This window comes from Oryctolagus cuniculus, chromosome 13 (assembly GCF_051225735.1).
Source record: "Oryctolagus cuniculus isolate XC-2025 breed Fujian yellow rabbit chromosome 13, ASM5122573v1, whole genome shotgun sequence".
Classification (NCBI taxonomy): Eukaryota; Metazoa; Chordata; class Mammalia; order Lagomorpha; family Leporidae; genus Oryctolagus; species Oryctolagus cuniculus.
In genome coordinates, this window is record NC_142879.1 from 102,806,071 (window position 1) to 102,826,943 (window position 20,873).

The 20,873-nt window shown below is 55.1% G+C and overlaps 1 protein-coding gene across 1 annotated transcript in view; it reads left to right on the forward strand.

Moving 5' to 3' along the window:
- Window positions 1-5,099: 5,099 nt before the first annotated feature.
- Window positions 5,100-20,873, forward strand: part of JCAD (junctional cadherin 5 associated) — a 53,014-nt gene continuing 37,240 nt past the window's right edge. Inside the window, exon 1 of the mRNA XM_051821599.3 lies at window positions 5,100-5,239. The gene's annotated coding sequence lies outside the window, so the exon portion shown is untranslated. The remainder of the gene's footprint in view (window positions 5,240-20,873) is intronic.

Sequence of the window (20,873 nt, forward strand, 5' to 3'; positions counted from 1 at the left end):
CTTTGGATGGAAGGTATAGGATTGAAAAATGTGTGTTATCTTTTTCTTAGTCCCCGGGGCTGTAGATTCTGTTTTGGTTTTGCCATATCTAAGTGGGTAGTTAGCAGACGGCTGATGAACTTGAACTTGAAGGATGCTGCTGCCTCACTCTGTGTCCTCACACAGCCCTGTGCACTGGGTGCACTGTCTGCCAATCATTCTGTTACCTTGGATACACATTTGCTCTCTCTTTGCTCTCTCCCTGCCTCTTAAACTTTACTGTGTGCCCGAATCAACTGGACATTGATTTCAAGTACGGATTGCAGGATCTGAACCTAGGAATTACACATTCTGTGTTCATGGTCGACAAGACCCAGGAATCTTTTGGTTACTCACTTTCCCCCACTGTGGACCACCTTGTCTGTCAAATAAATGCTCAAAAAAAAAGTAAAATAAAAATAGGCAGCATAGCTTCAGAATTAATATGAAGCATGTCAATGCCTAAAAACAAGTTGAATCAGATCTTGTGGACATAAACCCTTTCGTAGCTTGGGTATAATCATTGATATTTGTCTTCCCAGAACAAGCCAACAAGAGGGACTGCTAATCTTTTTCTTTTTTCTTTTCCTCAAAGAAAACAAGAACTGGTGGTGTTTTGACAGATCAAGAAAGAAATCAAAGGATGCCTCAATCAGTCCAAGGAACCTTAGTGTCATCAGAGAAGGGCTCTAAGGCAGGGAGGGAGGAGAGGTATCCGAGATCAAAGGTGATGAGTCAGAGAAACAGCGGTGCTGTCCCTCTCCCCCAGCAGGCCATCAGAGGTTCGTTCTCTGGTCACCACATCTGCCCCTGATAATGCAGTGACCCAGGCTCCTTCTGGGCCTGTGAAATCCCTGTTGCAGGACTTAGGCAGGCAGGCATGCGGGGCCTCTGGAGCTGGATCTCGGCACACAGCTCTTGGAGCTGCGCTGGTCTTGCAATAGCGTCGGGCTGGCGGTTGGTTTCCCTTTAGTGGGCGTTTTGCATCCTGTCAAGGATAGGTATTTTTTTTTTTCCGCTTGTGTTTAAGTCTCTCCAAACGAAGTCAGTGGCAGAGAGGGATGGAGGTTTTTGGGAAGTGGGAGTGGGTGACGATTGGAGGGCTAGGAGGTTAGGAGAAAGGAAGTGATTCCTCTTCTGGTCAAAACAAAATGCATGCAGGTGTTTTTTTGAGTTGCAAAGGCCTGATTTATGGGGGGAAAGAAAGGCTTTTCTAAAAATATAATTGCAAGTCCCTGCATATATAGGTGTGTGTGTGTGTGTGTGTGTGTGTGTGTAAAAAGCATAGACCACATGCGGGTACTCATACATATATTTATTTATGTATCACTGCATTGCCCCATATGTGTCCGGCACCCTTTATAGGTTCCTGGTGCACGGTATGGAGCCTTCCATCTCCATGTGTCTTCTGACATGTGTAATGCGAAGGCTCACCCACGCACAGTCACGCCTCTCTTTAACCTCACTCTCTTTCCTCTTCCTAACTCTGTTTCCAGATCTTCAGAAAATTCTTCCACCTCTCCCTGCCTCCCCCCAGCCCCCCAGCCCTCAGCCCCATCCTCTGTCCTCCTGTCTCAGGTTTCCTCCCACTTGTTTATTTGCAGTGACCTTGGACGTCCCTGCAGAGCATTAAGGCAGGGCTGGGACACACCAGTCTGGAGAAAGACAGGAGGCAAGACACATTTTGAAATTAGGTTGTCACGATTAAGAGCCAAGGGCCAGAAACCACAAAAACCCTTGACATCATGTAGCTGCCTTCTTTAGAATCTCTAGGATTGCAATGTCATTGCCTTCCCCTAAATTAAATCTGCCTTTGCCAAGCTGGCTGCTAAAAACCCAATTTCTTCCTAAATTCTATGTGGTTTGGTAGATCTCAGTCCCAGCATTGCAACAATGTTGCTTCCTACTGCAACTCCACAGTTTTAGCTACACTAGGAAACTTCTGTGGAGTTGACCCAGAAACCCAACAAAATGATATTGTTCTATGTGGGAGAGAAATCCCAATTGCAATTCAGTGGCTAATAAATGACTCGTGGGAACATCTGGCTGGGCCTTAGCCTGCACAGCCCTGGGCACACACAGGTACTCCGGCTCAACAACAACAAGTTATCTCACTGAGTTTGTTGAGGAGAAAGAAATTGTATGTGTCATTGAGGCAATGCATCCATCAAAGGTGCTTTTATGACAAAAGGGTAACACCACCACCACACACGCACACACACACACATCTCCCCAAATGACCACTGCCACAACTGGGTCTGGGCCAGGCTGAAAACAGGAGCCAGGAACTCCATCCTGGTTTCTGACATGGGTGGCAGGGTCCCAGGCACTTGGGCCACCTGCTGCTGCTCTCCCTGGTGCACCAGCAAGGAGCTGGATGGGAAGCGCAGGTGCAGCAACTTGACCTTGCGCTCTGATGTGGGATGCCCACTTCGAAAGAAGCAGATTATCCTGCTTCGCCACAACGCCAGCACCTGCTTTTTAATGTTTATTTTCTTATCCTATATCCCCCTTTGTGTCTCTTCCTCGTCCTGGCCCCTCTGTCCTGCAAGGTGTCCCCCATGGAGCCTTCCTTGAGGTCTCCAGCCCTCACTGCCCTAGGAGTCCAGGATTAACTAACATTGTCTACATTCTCACTGTGCCAGAACCAATCTGTACTGAGTGCTGCTAGGGACATACAAAATCACGGAGCAAAAGCCAAGCAAAACTTTAACAACCCAACTTGTTCTGTGGTTCAGGGTCTCGGGCCAGAGGCCATAGCTTGTTTTCCAGGCTCTTCCCCGAACCCAAGTTTCGCTACCTGTAAAGTGCTGCCCGCTTCATTGGACAGTGGAGAGGATTGCGAGAGATAATGCATGAGGGCTCGGACGTGGTGAGGGTGCATGCAACCCGAGTTGTCTTCGGTGTCATCCCAACACCGCGGTGTGGCCCAATGGCTTTCCCAGGACTCCTGTGCCAGGAACGCCAGCCCGCTGTGTGCTGGGTTTCTGCCTCCGTGGATTCGACCCAGCGCTCCCTGCCTCCTCCCCACTCGCCAGCACAGCCTTGCTTTTCCTTTCGTCTCCCCACCTTTGGAAGTTTGGGGCCCTGGGAGGGGCTGAGAAGCCTGGAAAGGGGATCTGGGGTCAGTGGTGCTGGAGAGAGCGCCCCCAGATCCTCCTGCTCTCTCCCCATGGGGAACACCAGCCCCAGGAAAGGAAAGACCAGCTGATCCGGCCCCTGCCAGCCCAGAGGAGACCCTGGGTCTAAGACCAGCTGATCCGGCCCCTGCCAGCCCAGAGAAGACCCTGGGTCTAAGACCAGCTGATCCGGCCCCTGCCAGCCCAGAGAAGACCCTGGGTCTAAGACCAGCTGATCTGGCCCCTGCCAGCCCACATGAGACCCTGGGTCTAAGACCAGCTGATCCGGCCCCTGCCAGCCCAGAGGAGACCCTGGGTCTTCTCAGATTGAATCCCAAAGACTCAGGTGTGCCCACGACACTCTTCAAGGCGCGCATCAGTGTGTTTGTGTGTAGGTCACTGTGTGGAAGTGTGCATGTGTCAGTGTGTTTGTGTGTAGGTCACTGTATGGATGTGTGCATGCGTCTGTGTTTGTGTGTATGTCACTGTATGGAAGTGTGCATGCATCAGTGTGTTTGTGTGTAGGTCACTGTATGGATGTGTGCATGCGTCTGTGTTTGTGTGTATGTCACTGTATGGAAGCGTGTGTGCATCAGTGTGTTTGTGTGTAGGTCACTGTATGGATGTGTGCATGCGTCAGTGTGTTTGTGTGTAGGTCACTGTGTGGGAGCGTGCATGCATCAGTGTGTTTGTGTGTATGTCACTGTGTGGAAGTGTGCATGCGTCAGTGTGTTTGTGTGTATGTCACTGTATGGAAGCGTGTGTGCATCAGTGTGTTTGTGTGTAGGTCACTGTATGGATGTGTGCATGCGTCAGTGTGTTTGTGTGTAGGTCACTGTGTGGGAGCGTGCATGCATCAGTGTGTTTGTGTGTATGTCACTGTGTGGAAGTGTGCATGCGTCAGTGTGTTTGTGTGTAGGTCACTGTGTGGAAGCGTGCGTGCATCAGTGTGTTTGTGTGTAGGTCACTGTATGGATGTGTGCATGCGTCAGTGTGTTTGTGTGTCACTGTGTGGAAGCGTGTGTATGTCACTGTGTGGAAGCATGCGTCAGTGTGTTTGTGTGTAGGTCACTGTATGGATGTGTGCATGTGTCAGTGTGTTTGTGTGTAGGTCACTGTATGGAAGCGTGCATGCGTCAGTGTGTCTGTGTGTATAGGTCACTGTATGGAAGTGTGCGTGCGTCTGTGTTTGTGTGTAGGTCACTGTGTGGAAGCGTGCATGTTTGTATTTTGTGCATATCTGTGCAGGTGTGATAGCACGTGTGCATCTGGGTGTGTGGCTGTGACTGTATCTGCATATGTGTGTATGTCTCTGTATCTGTCGGTGTCGTTGTGTGTACCTGTGTGTGATTGTACGTGTGTCTGTTTCTATCCATGCATGTGTGTATGTGGTGTGTCAGTGTATCTGAGTATGTGTGTATCTATGTGTGCCTATCTGCGTAGGAACACATGTCAATGTGTCTGTATGGGTCTGTGTGTTGGCATGTAACATTCCATGTTTCAGTGTACCTGTGTGTGTGTACATACACATTCGCACTGGATGGACACAGTCCACACCCTTGCCACATGAAAGGCAGGGAACCATCACCAGTCCACCAGCGCCTCCCGCGCCCCCGTCCTGGGGCGTCCCTGCAGGCCAGCGGCCGGCTCCAGCCAGGCGCCGCCCTCCCACGCCGGAGGCCTGAGCCCGGAGGGGGCGGGGCGGTGCCGGGCGCGGGCCGGGGCTGGGGCTGACGGTGGGCGGGGCGGCCCGGCGGTGGGCGGGGTGGAGCCGGGCGCTGGGCGGGGCTGGCGCTGGCGGGGGCGGGGTTGGTGCTGGGCGCGGGGCGGGGCTGGCGCTGGCGGGGGCGGGGCGGCCCGGCGGTGGGCGGGTGGATCCGGGCGCGGGGCGGGGCGGTGCTGGCTCGGGCAGTGCTGGCACTGGCGGGGGCGGGGCGGTACCGGGCGCGGGGCGGGGCGTCCGGCGGTGGGCGGGGCGAGCGCCGGCGCTCCGGGCATGCTCGGCCTCCGCGGCTGCAGGCGGGGCGGGCAGTGCTGGTCCCCGGCCGGCCCGAGTGGCGGCTGCGGCGGCGGCGGCGCAGGGCGGCGTGAGGGAGCCCTCGGTAAGTCCCGCGTCTGTCGCGCGCCCGCCTTCCGCGGCCCGGGGGGTCCCGACCTTCGGCGCCCGGCGGGCCTCGCCCGCAGCCCGGGGGCGCGCCCCAACTTCTCCAGCCGGGACGCGGTCGGGTCCGAGCCTTCTCCTCAGCCCCGCGGCCGGGAGCGATCCCCAGCGGCCGGCGTCGCCCCACGGGGGTTAGGGGGCGGGGGTCGCTGGCCCGCGGGGCTCCCGGCGCCCCGGAGCCCGGCGCCTGGCCGCTGACAGGAGCCGCGGGGTCGGGACCTACCCGCGCTCGGAGCGGGGATTAGGCGCTAATCGCGGCGGCCGCCGCCGGCGCCGGGGCCCGTGGGGGCGGGGGCGGGGACCCCCGGGAGCCCCCCGCCCGACACGCGAGCCTCCCACCCGGCGCATCCTGGGGGGCTCGGGCAGGCGATCGGGCGACCCCCGACGTCGGCGCGGCCGCAGCCCGGCTGGTCCCTGCTCTCCCGGGGCACTGGGGCTTTGCGGGGTCTCCTCCTGGGTACCTCGGGCGCCCCTACCCCACGCCCGGCCCCGCCTCGGCTCCTGGGCGGTGGCGTGGGCCGCGCGGACCACACAAGTCGCAGCGTTTCCCTGTCTCCCGCCCTGGCCTGTCTTTTGGGGTTCAGAGAGGGCGGACATCCCCCCGGGGGGTTTGGGCTGAGGGTTGGAGGATGGGGTGGGGGTGAGCAGAGATGATCGGACAGACAGGAGTCAGACAGGAGTCGAAAGTGGCCCTCGCTGTGCCGGTGAAACTTTAGGGGCCGGGTACCTGGGGTCAGGTAGCTTCGGCATCGCCCTGCCTTTGAGACCATGCAGTGAGACAAGGGTGTGTAAGGGTTTTCTGCCAGTGGGGTGCAGAATCTGTTTCATGGGACTTGGGTTACTTTTCAGGTGCAGTTGGGAATTGGGTGAATTCCTTTGGTTTTTCCCTAATGTAGGATTGGAATTACTTTTTTTTTTTTTTTTTAAGATTTATTGTATCGTCCTGCGCCGTGGCTCACTAGGCTAATCCTCCGCCTAGCGGCGCCGGCACACCGGGTTCTAGTCCCGGTCGGGGCACCGGATTCTGTCCCGGTTGCCCCTCTTTCAGGCCAGCTCTCTGCTGTGGCCAGGGAGTGCAGTGGAGGGTGGTCCAAGTGCTTGGGCCCTGCACCCGCATGGGAGACCAGGAGAAGCACCTGGCTCCTGCCATCGGATCAGCGCGGTGCGCTGACCGCAGCGCACCGGCTGCGGGGGCCAATGGAGGGTGAACCAACGGCAAAGGAAGACCTTTCTCTCTCTCTTTCACTGTCCACTCTGCTTGTCAAAAAATAAAAAAAAAAAGATTTATTGTATTTATTTGAAAGGCAGAGTTACAGAGAAAGAGAGAGAGAGAGAGAGAGATCTTTTATCTTTTAGCTCGATCCCCAAATGGCGAAAATGGCCAGGGCTGGGCCAGGCCCAACCCGGGAGCTTCATCGGGGTCTCCCACATGGATGCAGGGGCCCGAGCATTTGGGCCATCTTCCGCTGCTTTCCCAGGCGCATTAGTAGGGAGCTGGATGGGAGTTGGAGCAGCCCGGACTTGAACCGGTGCCCCTATGGGGAGCAGGGGCTGCAGGCAGCTGCTCACCCCTATGCCACCGTGCTGGCCCCTCCCTTACCTTGACATCAGGGCTGTTGGCCACAGCCGCCAGCTGACCCAGCCTCCTAGAGGCCACACTAGGCAGGCAGCCTGGAGCAAACTGTTCTCACTCCCGCCAGCAGTGGGCCAGCAAGCCACAGAGGCGTTGATCTGGGCGGAGGAGGGGGGGATCTCCCACAGCTTGGGAAGGTCAGGCCCCACAGATTCGGGGGGGATTGGGTGCCTGGAGGAAGCCGGTTTGGAGAAGGAAAAGTTGGTCTTTCCACGCCCTCTGGGCAAAACTTAAAGTGTCCACGTGCTCTGAGTGGTCACAGATTCCAGAACTGCCTGGCGTGGTGCTCCCCTGGGGATCCGCGCTAGCCAGGGAAATAGATAAGGACCCGGTTCTGTTTAGGAAAAAAAAGACAAGTAAGAGCATACCCGTGGATCCTGCTGTTTCTGCATACAGCTGCACAGCAGAGCCTAGACCCTAGCCCTGGAAGGTGGGTGGCGACTGCCCACCTTCTCTTGGTCCTTGCTTGCTGCCCGAGGCCGCTGCTCGGAAGAGCCGTAAACAGCCTTCCCGCCTAATGAGCTTGGCGGGACTCCACGATAATTAATCTGGAGAGAGTGTAGAATGCAGGGAGTTGGGTGGAAACAATTGTCCTGTTGTGGTTTGCTTCTGATAAGCAGGACTCCATCTGTGAGATCTCCCAGGCCAGCGGGGCCCCTCCCTGCCTCTTGGAGCACCTTGTTGGGGGAAGGAAAGGGGTTGGGGGGGATTGGCTTCCCCCAGGAAGACCTGCTGCTGTGCTGGGCTTCAGGAATGCCCAGGGACATTCACCTGCCCCAGAGCCCTCTGCTGCCCGCGGCAGCTCTGCACCTGCAAGGCTCCTTTCTCCTGTGTGGGAAGAGTTCTTCCTTGGGTCCTGTTAGGAGCAGGCAGCGAGGTGGACTTGAGACAGACTGGAAGGAAGCCAGCCACTGCCTGTACAGGAAGACTGCTTGGAGAAACAGAAGCCATTGGGCGGCTGCTCCTCACTCCTGGTCACCTCCTGGCACAGTGGGATGCCTGGGAATTTTTTTGCTTAAGCATTGAATTTTGCAGTGTTTTTTTTTAGAAATCGCTTTAAATGACTTCCATGATTAGAACATAGATAAAATGTAAAAACTAGTGTGGAATAATTTAAATTTCAACACTTTGGTAAAGTTTTGGCTCTTTTATTCCCAAGATATTTACAGACCCCCGGAAGCATACATTATGTACATTTAATAGGATATTTAGGGATCTTTCCACGTGGAACTTGGTGTGTATGATAGCAACGGAATAAAATTCCAGCCTGTTGTAACTTTTAAGGCTATTTTTGCAAGTAGCCAAAAATTCCAAAAGATTTAAATAATCTTACCCACTTCCACCCTTTCTGAATGACTCCTAATCTTTTAGGACGTTAATGAGGTACTTAGGAGCTCCTTACAAATGGGGTAAAGTGGCCAGCGCAGTAATTGGGTGACACAGAATTTGGGGTGAAAGGGAGAGAGGGCTTACCAAGAGTCTTTGGGGGAAAGACAGAAAAAAAAAAAAGAGAGAAGAGAGAGTAAGTTCTCGTGCCGGCTGTTAATCTGTGGTGCCCTGGCCCTGCCCAGTGAGATTAACATCCTGTGACCCATTGGATCTCAGACCAGAGTTTTCCATCTCATTTTTGTTGGTCATCTTAGACCAACTCGGGGAGGGTCCTGCTCCTGTAAAGCGATTTCTTCGCAGATCCGGGGTGCTGCTCCGTGTCAGCTGCTGGGGGGGCCGGGACCTGAAGCTCCACAGTTCAGTAGAGAGCTGTGGAGTCCTGCCTGTGACAGTCAGGCCCGGGAGGGGAAATGGCAACCCCATTGTTCACCGTCCTGCCGGTTAAAGAAAACAAAAGCTGAGGGAGGCATCCTGAGCGCACAGGGGCACAGGGCGCTCCCCGTCTCCCTTCTGGTTGGTTCTGCGTCTCAGCTGTTCGCCTCTTGTGCAAAGCCGGCACGGTGTTACATATGCATCGTAACATTAGCCCTAAAAGTTGTCAGCGCAAGAACTATGTACGCTGAGCGAGCTGCCAGCAGTCAGAGGGACCAATTACATCGTAAGTATGGAATGCCAGTGATTACAACTGAGGAGTTTGTGGGGTTTCTAGGAGGAGCCCTGTGTAATCGAGACCTCAGGATGCGTGTTGCAGGCTGCCGTTCCGTGCCGTCAGCAGAACATGTGGCCGCAGGCGCACCGCGGCAGTGAGACCCGTGCACCCTACACTGGAACCTTGTAGCTCACCGTTCACGGATCAATTTCCAGTGTTTCTTGCATCGTCATGGAGGTTTCCAGACAGGAAATGTCTTTCCAGAGATGCCCTTTTCCAATCCTACCTGATCGGCTCTGTTTCTAAAAGGTTTTTTTTTTTTTTTTTTTTTTTTTTTGACAGGCAGAGTGGACAGTGAGAGAGAGAGACAGAGAGAGAAAGGTCTTCCTTTGCCGTTGGATCACCCTCCAATGGCCGCCGCTGCAGCCGGCGCACCGCGCTGATCCGATGGCAGGAGCCAGGATCCAGGTGCTTTTCCTGGTCTCCCATGGGGTGCAGGGCCCAAGCACCTGGGTCATCCTCCACTGCACTCCCTGGCCATAGCAGAGAGCTGGCCTGGAAGAGGGGCAACCGGGACAGAATCCGGCGCCCCAACCGGGACTAGAACCCGGTGTGCCGGCGCCGCAAGGTGGAGGATTAGCCTATTGAGCCACGGCGCCGGCTTAAAAGTTTTTTTTAACTGATGATGAAATATTATGTTAAAGTAGCTTCATAATACATTATGGAAGCAATATATATTTCTTCTAAGGAAGAAATATAACTCAGTAAAGAATATAACTTAGCCAAGTTAATATTAAATATGGCGTAAGAGGATATTTCCAAGAATTTGTGGAAAATGGAGTTAAAAGATACTGATTTCAGTGTGAACAATTTTTGAAATAAACACAGGCATAGTTTTCTTCACAATACACATTTCCATGAACTTTTTGAAGTGTCTAGTATTATAGATAAATTAGGGAATTCTAAGTTGTATATGCTTCATATTCAGTAGATGAAGTGCAGTTGGGATAAAGTACATAAAGTTGCCAATATTTGCCCAATTTGACCTGCAAAATGCCAACTTGATGTGATTTGGCCTAATATGTTTTATGACAGAGTCATAAAATACAGTAAATTGTAAATAAGGAAATTTTTTTAGAAATTTACAGTCCAGTACCACTGTTGATAAATACTTTTACATTTATTTATTTATTTGGGGGGGGGGAGTTGGCATCACACTGAGTGACAGCTCTGTGTCCTGTCTTTATTATTTATTTATTTATTTATTTTTGTAAAGATTTGTTTATTTATTTGAAAGAGGTATAGAAAGATGGAGAGATCTTCCATCTGCTGGTTCACTCCCCAAATGGCTGCAATGGCCAGGGCTGGGCCAGACCAAAGTCACCAGCCAGGAGCTTCTCTGGGTCTCCCACGTGGGTGCAGGGGCCCTAGCCCTTGGGCCATCCTCTGCTGCTTTCCCAGGCCATTAGCAGGGAGCTGGACAGGAAGCGAGGAGCGAGGACTTGAACTGGTGCTGGTGTCACAGGCGGCGGCTTTACCGGCTCCGCCACAGCGCCGGCCCCGTCTTTAACATGGTGTCACATTCCCCTGAGCCTGTGTACCGACAGCACAATCCGGTACATGTGCATGCATAGTATAGTCCGCACTGGAAGCTTTTTTGTAAACTATCCTTTAGTTTAATTTAGTTATCCTTTAGATGGGCATTTAGTTAAATTTTTTCATCCTCACAAATAAACCTTGGGTAAATAGCCTTCCATAAAAATGTACATGTATCCTATTATTTCATTAAAATGCACCCTCACAAGTCCACAGGGTTTCAGGTGCTGAAAGATTCAATCTCTTATCACCTCCTCGGGCTTAAGTTGGGACACGTAGGACACGTTTCCTCCCCAACAGCGCCCCCTGCCCTCCGTCTGGGCACCCACAAATCCCAGCACCCTGGGTCCTCCCTGCACCCTCACCACCAGCACATAGGAGCCTCAGTAATCGGGCCCCTGAGTCTCATCTTGGTTTGATTTGAATTTTCCTGATTCCAAGTGCGGCTGAACAGTTCCTTCAATCCTTTTAAGATTTATTTACTTACTTGAGAGGTAGAGTCAGAGAGAGAGAGAGAAAGAGAGGTCTTCCATCCGATGGTTCACTCCCCAAATGGCCGCAACGGCTGGAGCTACGCCAATCCGAAGCCAAGAGCCAGGAGCTTCCTCCCGGTCTCCAACATAGGTGCGGGGGCCCAAGGACCTGGGCCATCTTCTACTGCTTTCCCAGGCCATGGCAGAGAACTGGATCGGAAGAGGAGCAGCCAGGACACGAACAGGCACCCGTATGGGATGCCGGCGCTGCAGGCAGAGGCTTAACCTGCTGTGTCACAGCGCTGGCCCTCGTTCGTGTCATATTTTTAACTGAGATTTTGTCCCTCACTAGTTTTAAGTTCACCGCATGGGTGCTGATAAGGCCAAGGTCAGAGGTGCTGTCTCCCCGCGCCCCAGTTAGCTTCCTTCTGCTCTGCGACCACAAGCCGTACTCTTCTCCTGCGCCAGAGGAACCAGAAACTAGAGCACCCCTCTGACGGCAGCCCCCCGATTCTCCACGCAGACTGTGGTCACCAGCGCCCCCGCAGAGGAAGTCCACCTGCTGTAGCTGTGCCCATATGGCAGCCATCGCTACAGGTCCCGTTTCTTTTTATGGGTGTTTTTTTTTTTTCAAGATTTTATTTATTTCTATCTGCTGATTCACTCCCCAAATGGCTGCAATGGCCAGGGTTGGGCCAGACTGAAGCCAGGATCCAGGAATTTCACCTGGGTCTCCCACATGGGTGGCAGGGGCCCAAGCACTTGGGCCATCTTCTGCTGCTTTCCCAGGCCATTAGCAGGGAGCTGGGTCGGAAGTGGAGCAGCTGGGACTTGAACCGGTGCCCACACGGGATGCGGCACTGCAGGGGAAGGCTTAACCTGCTGTCCCATAGCACCAGCCCATGTCTGCTTATTGCAAGAATGGCTCTTCTGCATCTCAGCTTTGCTCCCTGGGTTTTAGGAGAGCTCCGTGTCACTTGTGAAGAGCCTGAACACAGAAAGAATGATGGGGTGTGTGAAGGTCACTGCACTTTGTGAATGAGTCACGTGGCTGGGTGTGTAAAAATTAGCACTGCTAGGGGCCGGCGCCATGGCTCACTTGGTTAATCCTCTGCCTGCGGTGCCAGCATCCTGTATGGGTGCCAGGTTCTAGTCCCAGCTGCTTCTCTTCCCCTCCAGCTCTCTGCTGTGGCCCGGGAGTGCAGTGGAGGATGGCCCAGGTGCTTGGGCCCTGCACCCGCATGGGAGACCAGGAAAAAGCACCTGGCTCCTGGCTTCGGATCAGCATAGCTCCGGCCGTGGTGGCCATTTGGGGAGTGAAGCAACGGAAGGAAGACCTTTCTCTCTGTCTCTCCTTCTCACTGTCTATAATTCTACCTGTCAGAAAAAAAATAGCACTGCTGTTGCTGCCAGGCACTGTAGCTCGGTGAGGCACCAGCCTGGCGTGTGCATGCGTGTGCGCCTGCATGCGTGTGCGTGGGGCTGTGTGAGGGAGGACTCATGTAGGTGTAGGTGGGCACCCCGAATCCCAGAGAATGGCATAGGTTTTTATTTTCCCCTTCTTTTATTTTTTTAACTTTTAATTTTAATTTTATTTTTAATTATCTATTTATTTGAAAGGCAGAGTTACAGAGTGGCAGAGGCAGAAAGAAAGACATCTTCCATCCTCTGGTTAAATGGCCACAATGGCTGGAGCTCAGCTGATCTGAAGCCAGGAGCCAGGAGCTTCCTCCAGGTTTCTCATGCAGGTGCAGGGGCCCAAGCACTTGGCCCATCTTCTGCTGCTATCCCAAGCCACAGCAGAGAGCCGGATCGGAAGTGGAGCAGCCAAGACTCAAACTGGTATCCATATGGAGTGCTGGCACTGTAGGCGGTAGCTTTACCTGCTATGCCATAGTGCTGGCCCCACCCTTGTTTTAAATATCTAATTTTATCTCTGCTAATGGCCTGGGAAGAGCAGCCGAAAATGGCCCAAGTGTTTGGGCCCCTGCCACCCAACCTGGGAGGCCTGGATGAATTTCCTGGCTTTGGCCTGGCCAAGCCCTGGTCACTGTGGCATTTGGGGAGTGAACCAATGAATGGTTCTCTCTCTCTCTCTCTTTCTCTCTCTCGTCTGTCTCTCTATCTCTCTCTGTAACTCTGCCTTTCAGATAAATAAATAAATCTTTTTTTTTTTTTTTTGACAGACAGAGTGGACAGTGAGAGAGAGATAGAGAGAAAGGTCTTCCTTTTTGCCGTTGGTTCACCCTCCAATGGCCGCCGCGGCCGGCGCGCTGCGGCCGGCGCACTGCGCTGATCTGATGGCAGGAGCCAGGTGCTTCTCCTGGTCTCCCATGGGGTGCAGGGCCCAAGCACTTGGGCCATCCTCCACTGCACTCCCTGGCCATAGCAGAGAGCTGGCCTGGAAGAGGGGCAACCGGGACAGAATCCGGCACCCTGACTGAGACTAGAACCCGGTGTGCTGGTGCCGCAAGGAGGAGGATTAGCCTAGTGAGCCACAGCGCCGGCCAGATAAAGAAATAAATCTTTATATGTATGTTTATGTAATTTTAATCTCTGTGCCACGACGCCGTTTATGTCCGAGCACTGTCTGGGGAGTCAGGAGACTTGTGCTGATGTTAAGGAGGGAAATGCAGATGGATGAGCCTGGAGCAGTAGCCTGGGCATGGAGGCCAGACAGACTCTACCTGGGGACAGCCCCGGGGTCTGCCGCTAGAGCTGCACGACCTAGGGCTGTCTGCCACGGTGTCCTTGCCCGTGAGGTGGAGACGGTGTCCTTGCCCATGAGGTGGAGACAGCCACGGCAGGAGGTTTGCTGGGAGGGTGGGGCGGAGCAAAGCGCGCCAGGCAGTGCCCGCGACCCCCAGCACGTGGTGGGCGCTCCCAGCAGGCTGCCACGCAGAGCTGACCCTGGGGGCTGCTCCTTGTGATCTGGAGAGAGAGCGTCGGCTGGGGTGGGGAGGGAGGAAGTTAGTGAAGTCCGGATCTCAGGCCGTTCCCTGTGGGTCGGTGCACGCGCTGGAGAGTGTTTTGAGCGCTGTACAGCCTGGCGCGAGCATCCTCGAGAGAGACAAAGACTTTGGGAGGCAAACCCGTGGGGTCCCGAGCCCGTCAGGAAGCCCAGCCCAGGGCCGCGTGGCTTTGCAGCACTGTCACTGCCCGACGTCACCCCCTTTGAGCCCCGGCATCCGGAGACTACAGGCTACTAAGTGTTTCCTAGTGGGTCCCATCCCGGGGACTGAGCCCTGTGGTCCCACCTGGCTCAGCATGGCCTGGGTTTTGGTTCCATCACAATTGCAGTAGCACTATAAAGCTTTTTTTTTTTTTTAAGAACTATGGTTATTTTTCATTTTAATAACAGAAAGTAGGAACTCCCCCTCCACCAAGGATTGTCTCCCCCCTCCCCCCGCTCCTCCCCCGCTATGAATGTTGTATTCTTTCTCCTACACAAAGAGGATTCCTACAAACCCAGTTTCCCTTTGTGTGCGCTGGCTTAGTTTGTTTGCACCACAGGGCTTGTTTCGCTCAGCCCGAGCCGTACCTGACCAGAGTAGGGAGGGACGTGTGTCTGCAGCCCAGCGACAGGCGCTGAGCTGATCCCGGAAGTGGTCGTCTGATGTCCCCGTGGCCCCGGGTGGCACAGGCCACGGGTCTGTCCGTTTTACAGAGGAGGACGCGGAGGCTGGGGAGTCGAGTACCTGATGAAGCCCCCCAGCCAGGACGGAAGCCCTGTGCGGGACGTCTGCGTGCAGCCTCACGCGCGGGAGGGGGGCATCTGAGCCCCGCATGGCATGTGTGCCCCTGGCGAGGGGCCGCCTGGCGCCCGTGTCCTCTCCTTTAGGACCCTCAGCTCTTGCCATGGCTGTGGAGTTTCTAAGTGGCTTTATCCATTTGCTCTTGGCAGTGGGGGACTGACCCTAGGGTATACGGGTCAGGGAAACCCAGACAGAATGGTAGTGAGGCTCAGAGAAGCAAGCAGGTGCCTCTGGGCTTGTTGAAGCCAGAGAGAGAGAGAGAGAGAGAGAGAGAAAGAGACATACAGACAGAGAGAGAAACAGAGAGACAGAGACAGAGACGGAGAGCAAGTGGCGGCCTGGGCGCGGAGGCCCCTGGCTCTGGCAGTGCGGGGCTGTGCGTGACCCCGGAGTGTTCGGAGACCTCAGGGGTCCGCGTCCTGCCCCTCTCAGGTGGACCAGGGAAGGAAGCGGATGCAGGGCTCACCCCGGAGGCCGTGTCTCTGTTTCCCATGTCATGATCTCAGCACTTGGAAAGCAGCTCACTCGGTAGCTCTGGCTTCATGAAGGTGGACTTCTGATGGCATACAACCAGTTGTGTTTCTTTTTTTTTTTTTAAAGTAATTTTTAAAATTAATATAAAGTTCATGTTGCTCATAGCTACAGTTCTAAGGGTATAGAGGTACCTCCCTCCTCCCCACCCCTCCCCCTTTCCTTTCTTTTTTATTTTTGTGATAATGTATTTTTAATTTACTTTATAGTCACAGGATTAATACTGCACTAAATAAAGGGTTCAACAAGTAAAAAGCCGGAAGACCACTGTCCAGTGGGAATACAGACAGATCCCAAGATTTCACTCATATACATTACATTTTTCGTACTCTGTATATTAGCTACCACAAATCAGAGAAAATATGTGATATTTGTCTTTTTGGGGTCTGTCTTAGTTCACTAAGCATACCAGTCTCCAGTTGCATCCATTTTGCTGTAGAAGACAGGATTTCATTCCATCATGATTAGATACCACAATTCTTTATCATCCGCTGACGGACATCTGGGCTGATGGGCATCTTCACTGTTGTGAGTTGAGCGGCTATAAGAATGGGAGTGCACACAACTCGTGTGCTGACTTCACTTCCTTTGGGTAAACTCCCAGCAGCGGGCCGGCTGCTGGGTTCCCTGGCTGTGTGTGCTGTTGAGAACAGAGCCATGAACTTGTGAGACTGAGGGAGTTCTCGTGGTTGATGGGATCTTTGAACCTGAGGAAGCCCCAGCGGTCCTGCCCGGTGTAGGCATGGCGTGTCCTCCAGTGCCTTTCCCGCTGAAGGCCCTGCCCCAGCTGGCCGTGACCTGTGCACACAAAATTGTTTATAAAATCAGTTGCTGGGCTAGCGCCGCGGCTCACTAGGCTAATTCTCCGCCTGCAGTGCCTGCACCCCAGGTTCTAGTCCTGGTCGGGGCGCCGGATTCTGTCTCGGTTGCTCCTCTTCCAGGCCAGCTCTCTGCTGTGGCCAGGGAGTGCAGTGGAGGATGGCCCAAGTGCTTGGGCCCTGCACTCCATGGGAGACCAGGAAGAAGTACCTGGCTCCTGGCTTCGGATCGGCGCAGCACCGGCCGTAGCGGCCATTTTGGGGGTGAACCAATGGAAGGAAGACCTTTCTCTCTATCTCTCTCTCACTGTCTAACTCTACCTGTCAAAAAAAAAAAAATCAGTTGCCTCCATGTCCACTTAGGAGACCCCCCCTCCCAGGGGTAGCCCCTGCCTTGACCGGTGGTTCTATCTGCATGTTTGTCCTGGGGGTCACATTTCACATTCATGCTCTGTAAAACTATTCATGGAACAAAAAGGATCTCCCAGGTGGGTGCGTTTGTGTCCGTCCTTGTGTCCTTGGCCCACCCAGTGCCAGATGTCTCCTCCCCACTTGAGCCTGAGGGTCCACGCCCCTGTCCTAGATGCCTACCGTGAGCGTCCAATTCCAGGCAACACACAGAAGTAGTGAAGGGAGAAATGTCTTGAGCGAGCAGGCAGGAAAACCCTGGCCACGGGGTGAGCTGGTGGTGCAGCCGTGAGGTTAAAGGTTGGTCCGGCTTAGCAGCCATCTTCCTGACCCCGGGTGATCCTGTCTTCATGCCCGCCATGGTCTTGGGCACCAGGGAGAGGCTACAGGCTCCGTCATGATCTAATTACTCGTGTGCCAGCTGTCCCCATCGCTAGCCCAGGGGCTCCTCCAGCACACAGAACAGCTCTTGTTGGCTGTTGCAGTTTCAGTGCCTGGCACACTGGGGCACCCAGGAAGTGGGCTTAAATGTTTCAGACTCCGTAAGGTATCACATTCTGTTCCAAGTGACGTGGATGGAGGATGGCGTGCCCACTCACAACACACAAACACACAAGGTGTGCAGGGCCGGCAGTGTGGCGCTGTGTGTGTCTCCAGTATCCCATGTTGTAGCACTGGCTCAGGCTTCCACTGTTCTAATACAGCGGAAGATGGTCCAGGTACTTGGGCACCTGCCACCACGTGGGAGACCTGGATGGAGCTCCTGGCTCCTAGTTTCGGCCTGGCCTGCTTCAGCTGTTATGGCCATTTGGGGAGTGAACCAGCAGATAGAAGATGTCTGTCTGTCTCTCTCTCGTCTCTCCTTTGTACTCTCTGTCACTCTGCTTTTCAAATAAATAAATAAATTTTTTAAAAAAGAATAAATAAATAAAATAGTCCTTTAAAAAATGGAAAGGTTTGGAGCCAGCATGGTATGTATTCTACAAGCTATGACTTATAGTAGAGAGTAACGCGCCGAGTGACCCAACAAGGCTCACAGACGGTTCTAACCTGCCTGGTGAGAATGGACAGTGGCCATGCAGTCTCCCATGAGAGTCGGGCTGGAGCCCTTGCCGCCCAAGGCTTCCAGTGCCGAGGTGCACTTCTGCAGCTGTCCAGTGAGGTGCATTGCTGGGCCCGGTGTGGGTAACGCCTCGCCCGGGGTCAGGGCTGGGACTGGGTGTCCGTCCAAGGCGGAGGCTGTGGGGATTGAGGCTCAGCTCGCTCCCCTTCGTGCCTTTGGTGTTTACTCCATCGGCATCTGTATTGCTTCCTTATCTCATGGCCAGCCCCTGTCCTGAGAGCTGTGCAGGAGCTCACAGGCCCCGAGCAAAGAAACCAGTACCCAGTCTGCCCGTAGACTCAACAGACTGGAGCCCACCTTTGCTGTCCCAAAGGAGGCCCGCTGGCCCCATCTCTGACCCATCAAAGGATGGCCACACATCCCGTGGGCCAGCTGATCATGCCCTGCTCGTCCCAGCTTTGAGCTGTGGGGTGCACAGCCTGTGCTCCCTTGGGTGCTGGGTGCCTGGCTCGCGCTTTGCCATCCGCGCCCGCCTTGCCTGCCCCCTGCTGTCGGCAATGGGCTCGCTGTGTGTCAGGCAAGCAGACGCGGCTTTGGGGTTCCGAGGTCCCTCCTCTGGCCGGTGCTGCGGGTGTGCGCCAACAGGCTCACACCCATCCGTGCGCTCCTTGACCTGTCCATGTGCCTTCCCAGTCGTGAGTGGCGTTGTTATAATGATGGCAGTGATGACAACACGCCAAACCTGTGTCCCCAGCAGGGGTGGTGCTGTCAAGGGCTGCTGACTCCCAGTGCCCGCGTCTCAGAACTGGAAGGAAGCGTTACAGGGTCCGTCCGGGTGCCCTCATCCCCGCTTGAGGTCCCTCCTGGTGGCCGCTGTGATGGACATGTTAGTGACGGGGATGCTGGGGAAGGCAGGCCAGGCACAGCCTATGTGACTGCTCAGGAATCGGATGAGGGGAGAGGTTCAGGTTGGGCTCTGAGTTGCCATGGGGAAGGCGGATTGGATGGAGGCTAGGAACGGGCACTTGGGTCCGGCACCAGGGCTGTGGGTCGAGCCCCCTGCCCCTCACTGCCAGGCACGGCTCCAGGACTCGAGTGCTGAAGCCCATGCACCCTGCACCCCTGCTAACTCCTGAGAGATGAGAGCAAGGTAGGGGTTCCCACCATCCAGACACCCCAGACCTGGGGTGTTTATGATGCCTGTGGCTTGGCAAGGGCTGGCCAGCCAGGGGTCATTACCTCGCAGACAGAGTCCTTGGGCCCACCTGCCTCAAAACCCTTGTCCCCGTGGGGTGATGCCCCTCGCCCGGGTCTTGCGAGGGCCATTTCTTCACCCCGTGGCAGGCGGGCGGCCCCACAGCCAGCCCTGGGTAGACACCGGCCAGTCCCTCGGCGTGCTGGTGGCCAGGTGCAGTGCCATGCTGTCCGCTCGCTGTTGAAAAGCCTGATGTGAAGAGAGGGCAACAGAACCTGCTGAGCCTGAACTCTGACCCTGGTGTCGAGCGGCCATGGGAGTCTGGGGGCTGTCATCCCGGCTTCCAGGGCCCCTTTGCCCCAGGATCAGTGTACCACAGGTCGTTACATGCCGAGCCCCCCCCCCATCCCCCATGCAGGTTATCCAATGGACTCCTTCAAAACCTAGCCCCGAGCCCCCTTCTTCATTTGTGTGTCTTTCAGCAGGTTCCTCAGGGGTACACTGTGTGCCTGATACTGGGGAGACAGCCCTGGACGAAGCCCACCCTCACTCCCACCTCCATAGCCCTGTGGCCCTGTGTGCCTGGTCGGGTCCCTTTCCTCTGTAGTCCCTACCCCAGGGACTTGTGCAATGCACCTGCTTCGCTGGGCCTGCTTTTTCCGCCTGTGTGAATGACCCACGTCACACAGCTGCGGGACAGAGGCATAGGAGCCACGGAGCATTGGGCATGGTGGCCTTGCTGAGGACGCGTCTCCACTAGACAGGAGGCTTACCAGCCGTCCATCAGAGGGGGACGCATGATGGTGCAGGGTAGCTGTGCCAGGCCGGCTCCCCTGGGTGCGAGCCGTGGTGGTGTGTGGAGAGCTGTGTGCGGTCAGCGGAGCTCGGCCTGGGCCCGGGGCAGGCCCTGTGCAGGCAGGAAGCACACGCAGCTTCCTCACACCTGGACGTGGGCAGCAGGCATTTCCTGGCCATTGTTCGCCGTGGCCACTGGGCCTCTGCTGGCGTCCACCAGAGGAATGGGGCCGGCTCTGGTGTGTTCCTGGGCCGGCCTCTGCAGATCCGCCTCACCCAAACGTCTTCCATACCCCGCCGAGCAAGGGAAGCTCAGGCGAGAGGCTGCAGCCCCCCTGTTGTGTTGGTGTGCAGGTTTCTGTCCCTTGGTGCTCTTTGCCGACCCACTCGCCTCAGCGGGAGGTTGCTGCTGCCCACCGTGATGGGATTCAGGTGCAGGCGGCTGTATTAGGCAGCTTTTCCATTTCTAAGGATTTATTTGCTTTTCTGAGTTACTGAGAGGGAATGACAGAGCGAGAGTGAGAGATCTTCCATCTCCTGGTTCACTCCCCAGATAGCCACAATGGTAGGGCCTTGGCCAGGGTCCAGGATCTCCATTTAGGTCTCCCACGTGGCTGGCAGGGTCCCAAGTACTCGGGCCATCTTGTGCACTTTCCCAGGCACGTTAGCAGGGAGCTGGATCGGAAGCGGAGCGGCGGGACTTGAACTGGTGCCCCTCCGTGAAGCCTGCAGGTGGTGGCTTTACTTGGTACGCCACAACACTGGCTGCTAGAAGTTTATTTTGACTGGTAGTTCTGGGGGGCGGGGGTCACAGGCCTCTTTGAGGGGCCTCTGGTATGGTATTCTTGTTGGTGGAATCCTCAAGTGGCTCAGGCTGTGGCATGGCAATTGCCAGGGCACCCACATGTGTGGTCCCTGACACAGCTGTCAGACTTCAGTCCTGGGCCCCACCCCACCCACCCAGTCCAATCTGAACACCCCAAAGGCTCCGCCTGCAAGCGCCATGGTGGAGTTAATTGTCCCCCCTTCTCAGCGCCATTGACCAAGACTTTGGGGACTAACTCCAAGTTTGGGGTGCAGGTGCCCCAACCATAGCAGCATCCTCGGCTGTCAGACGCAGAACATTTTGCCCACGATTGGTTGGGAAGGCGTTGGATCCTGGAACTTTCCACGTAGGAAGGAGCTTGGGGACTGTGCAGGGCGTGTGTGTGGGGTTTGCTCGCTCGCTCGCTGCCGTGCAGGCGCGGTCTGTATCCTGCCCCTCGATCAC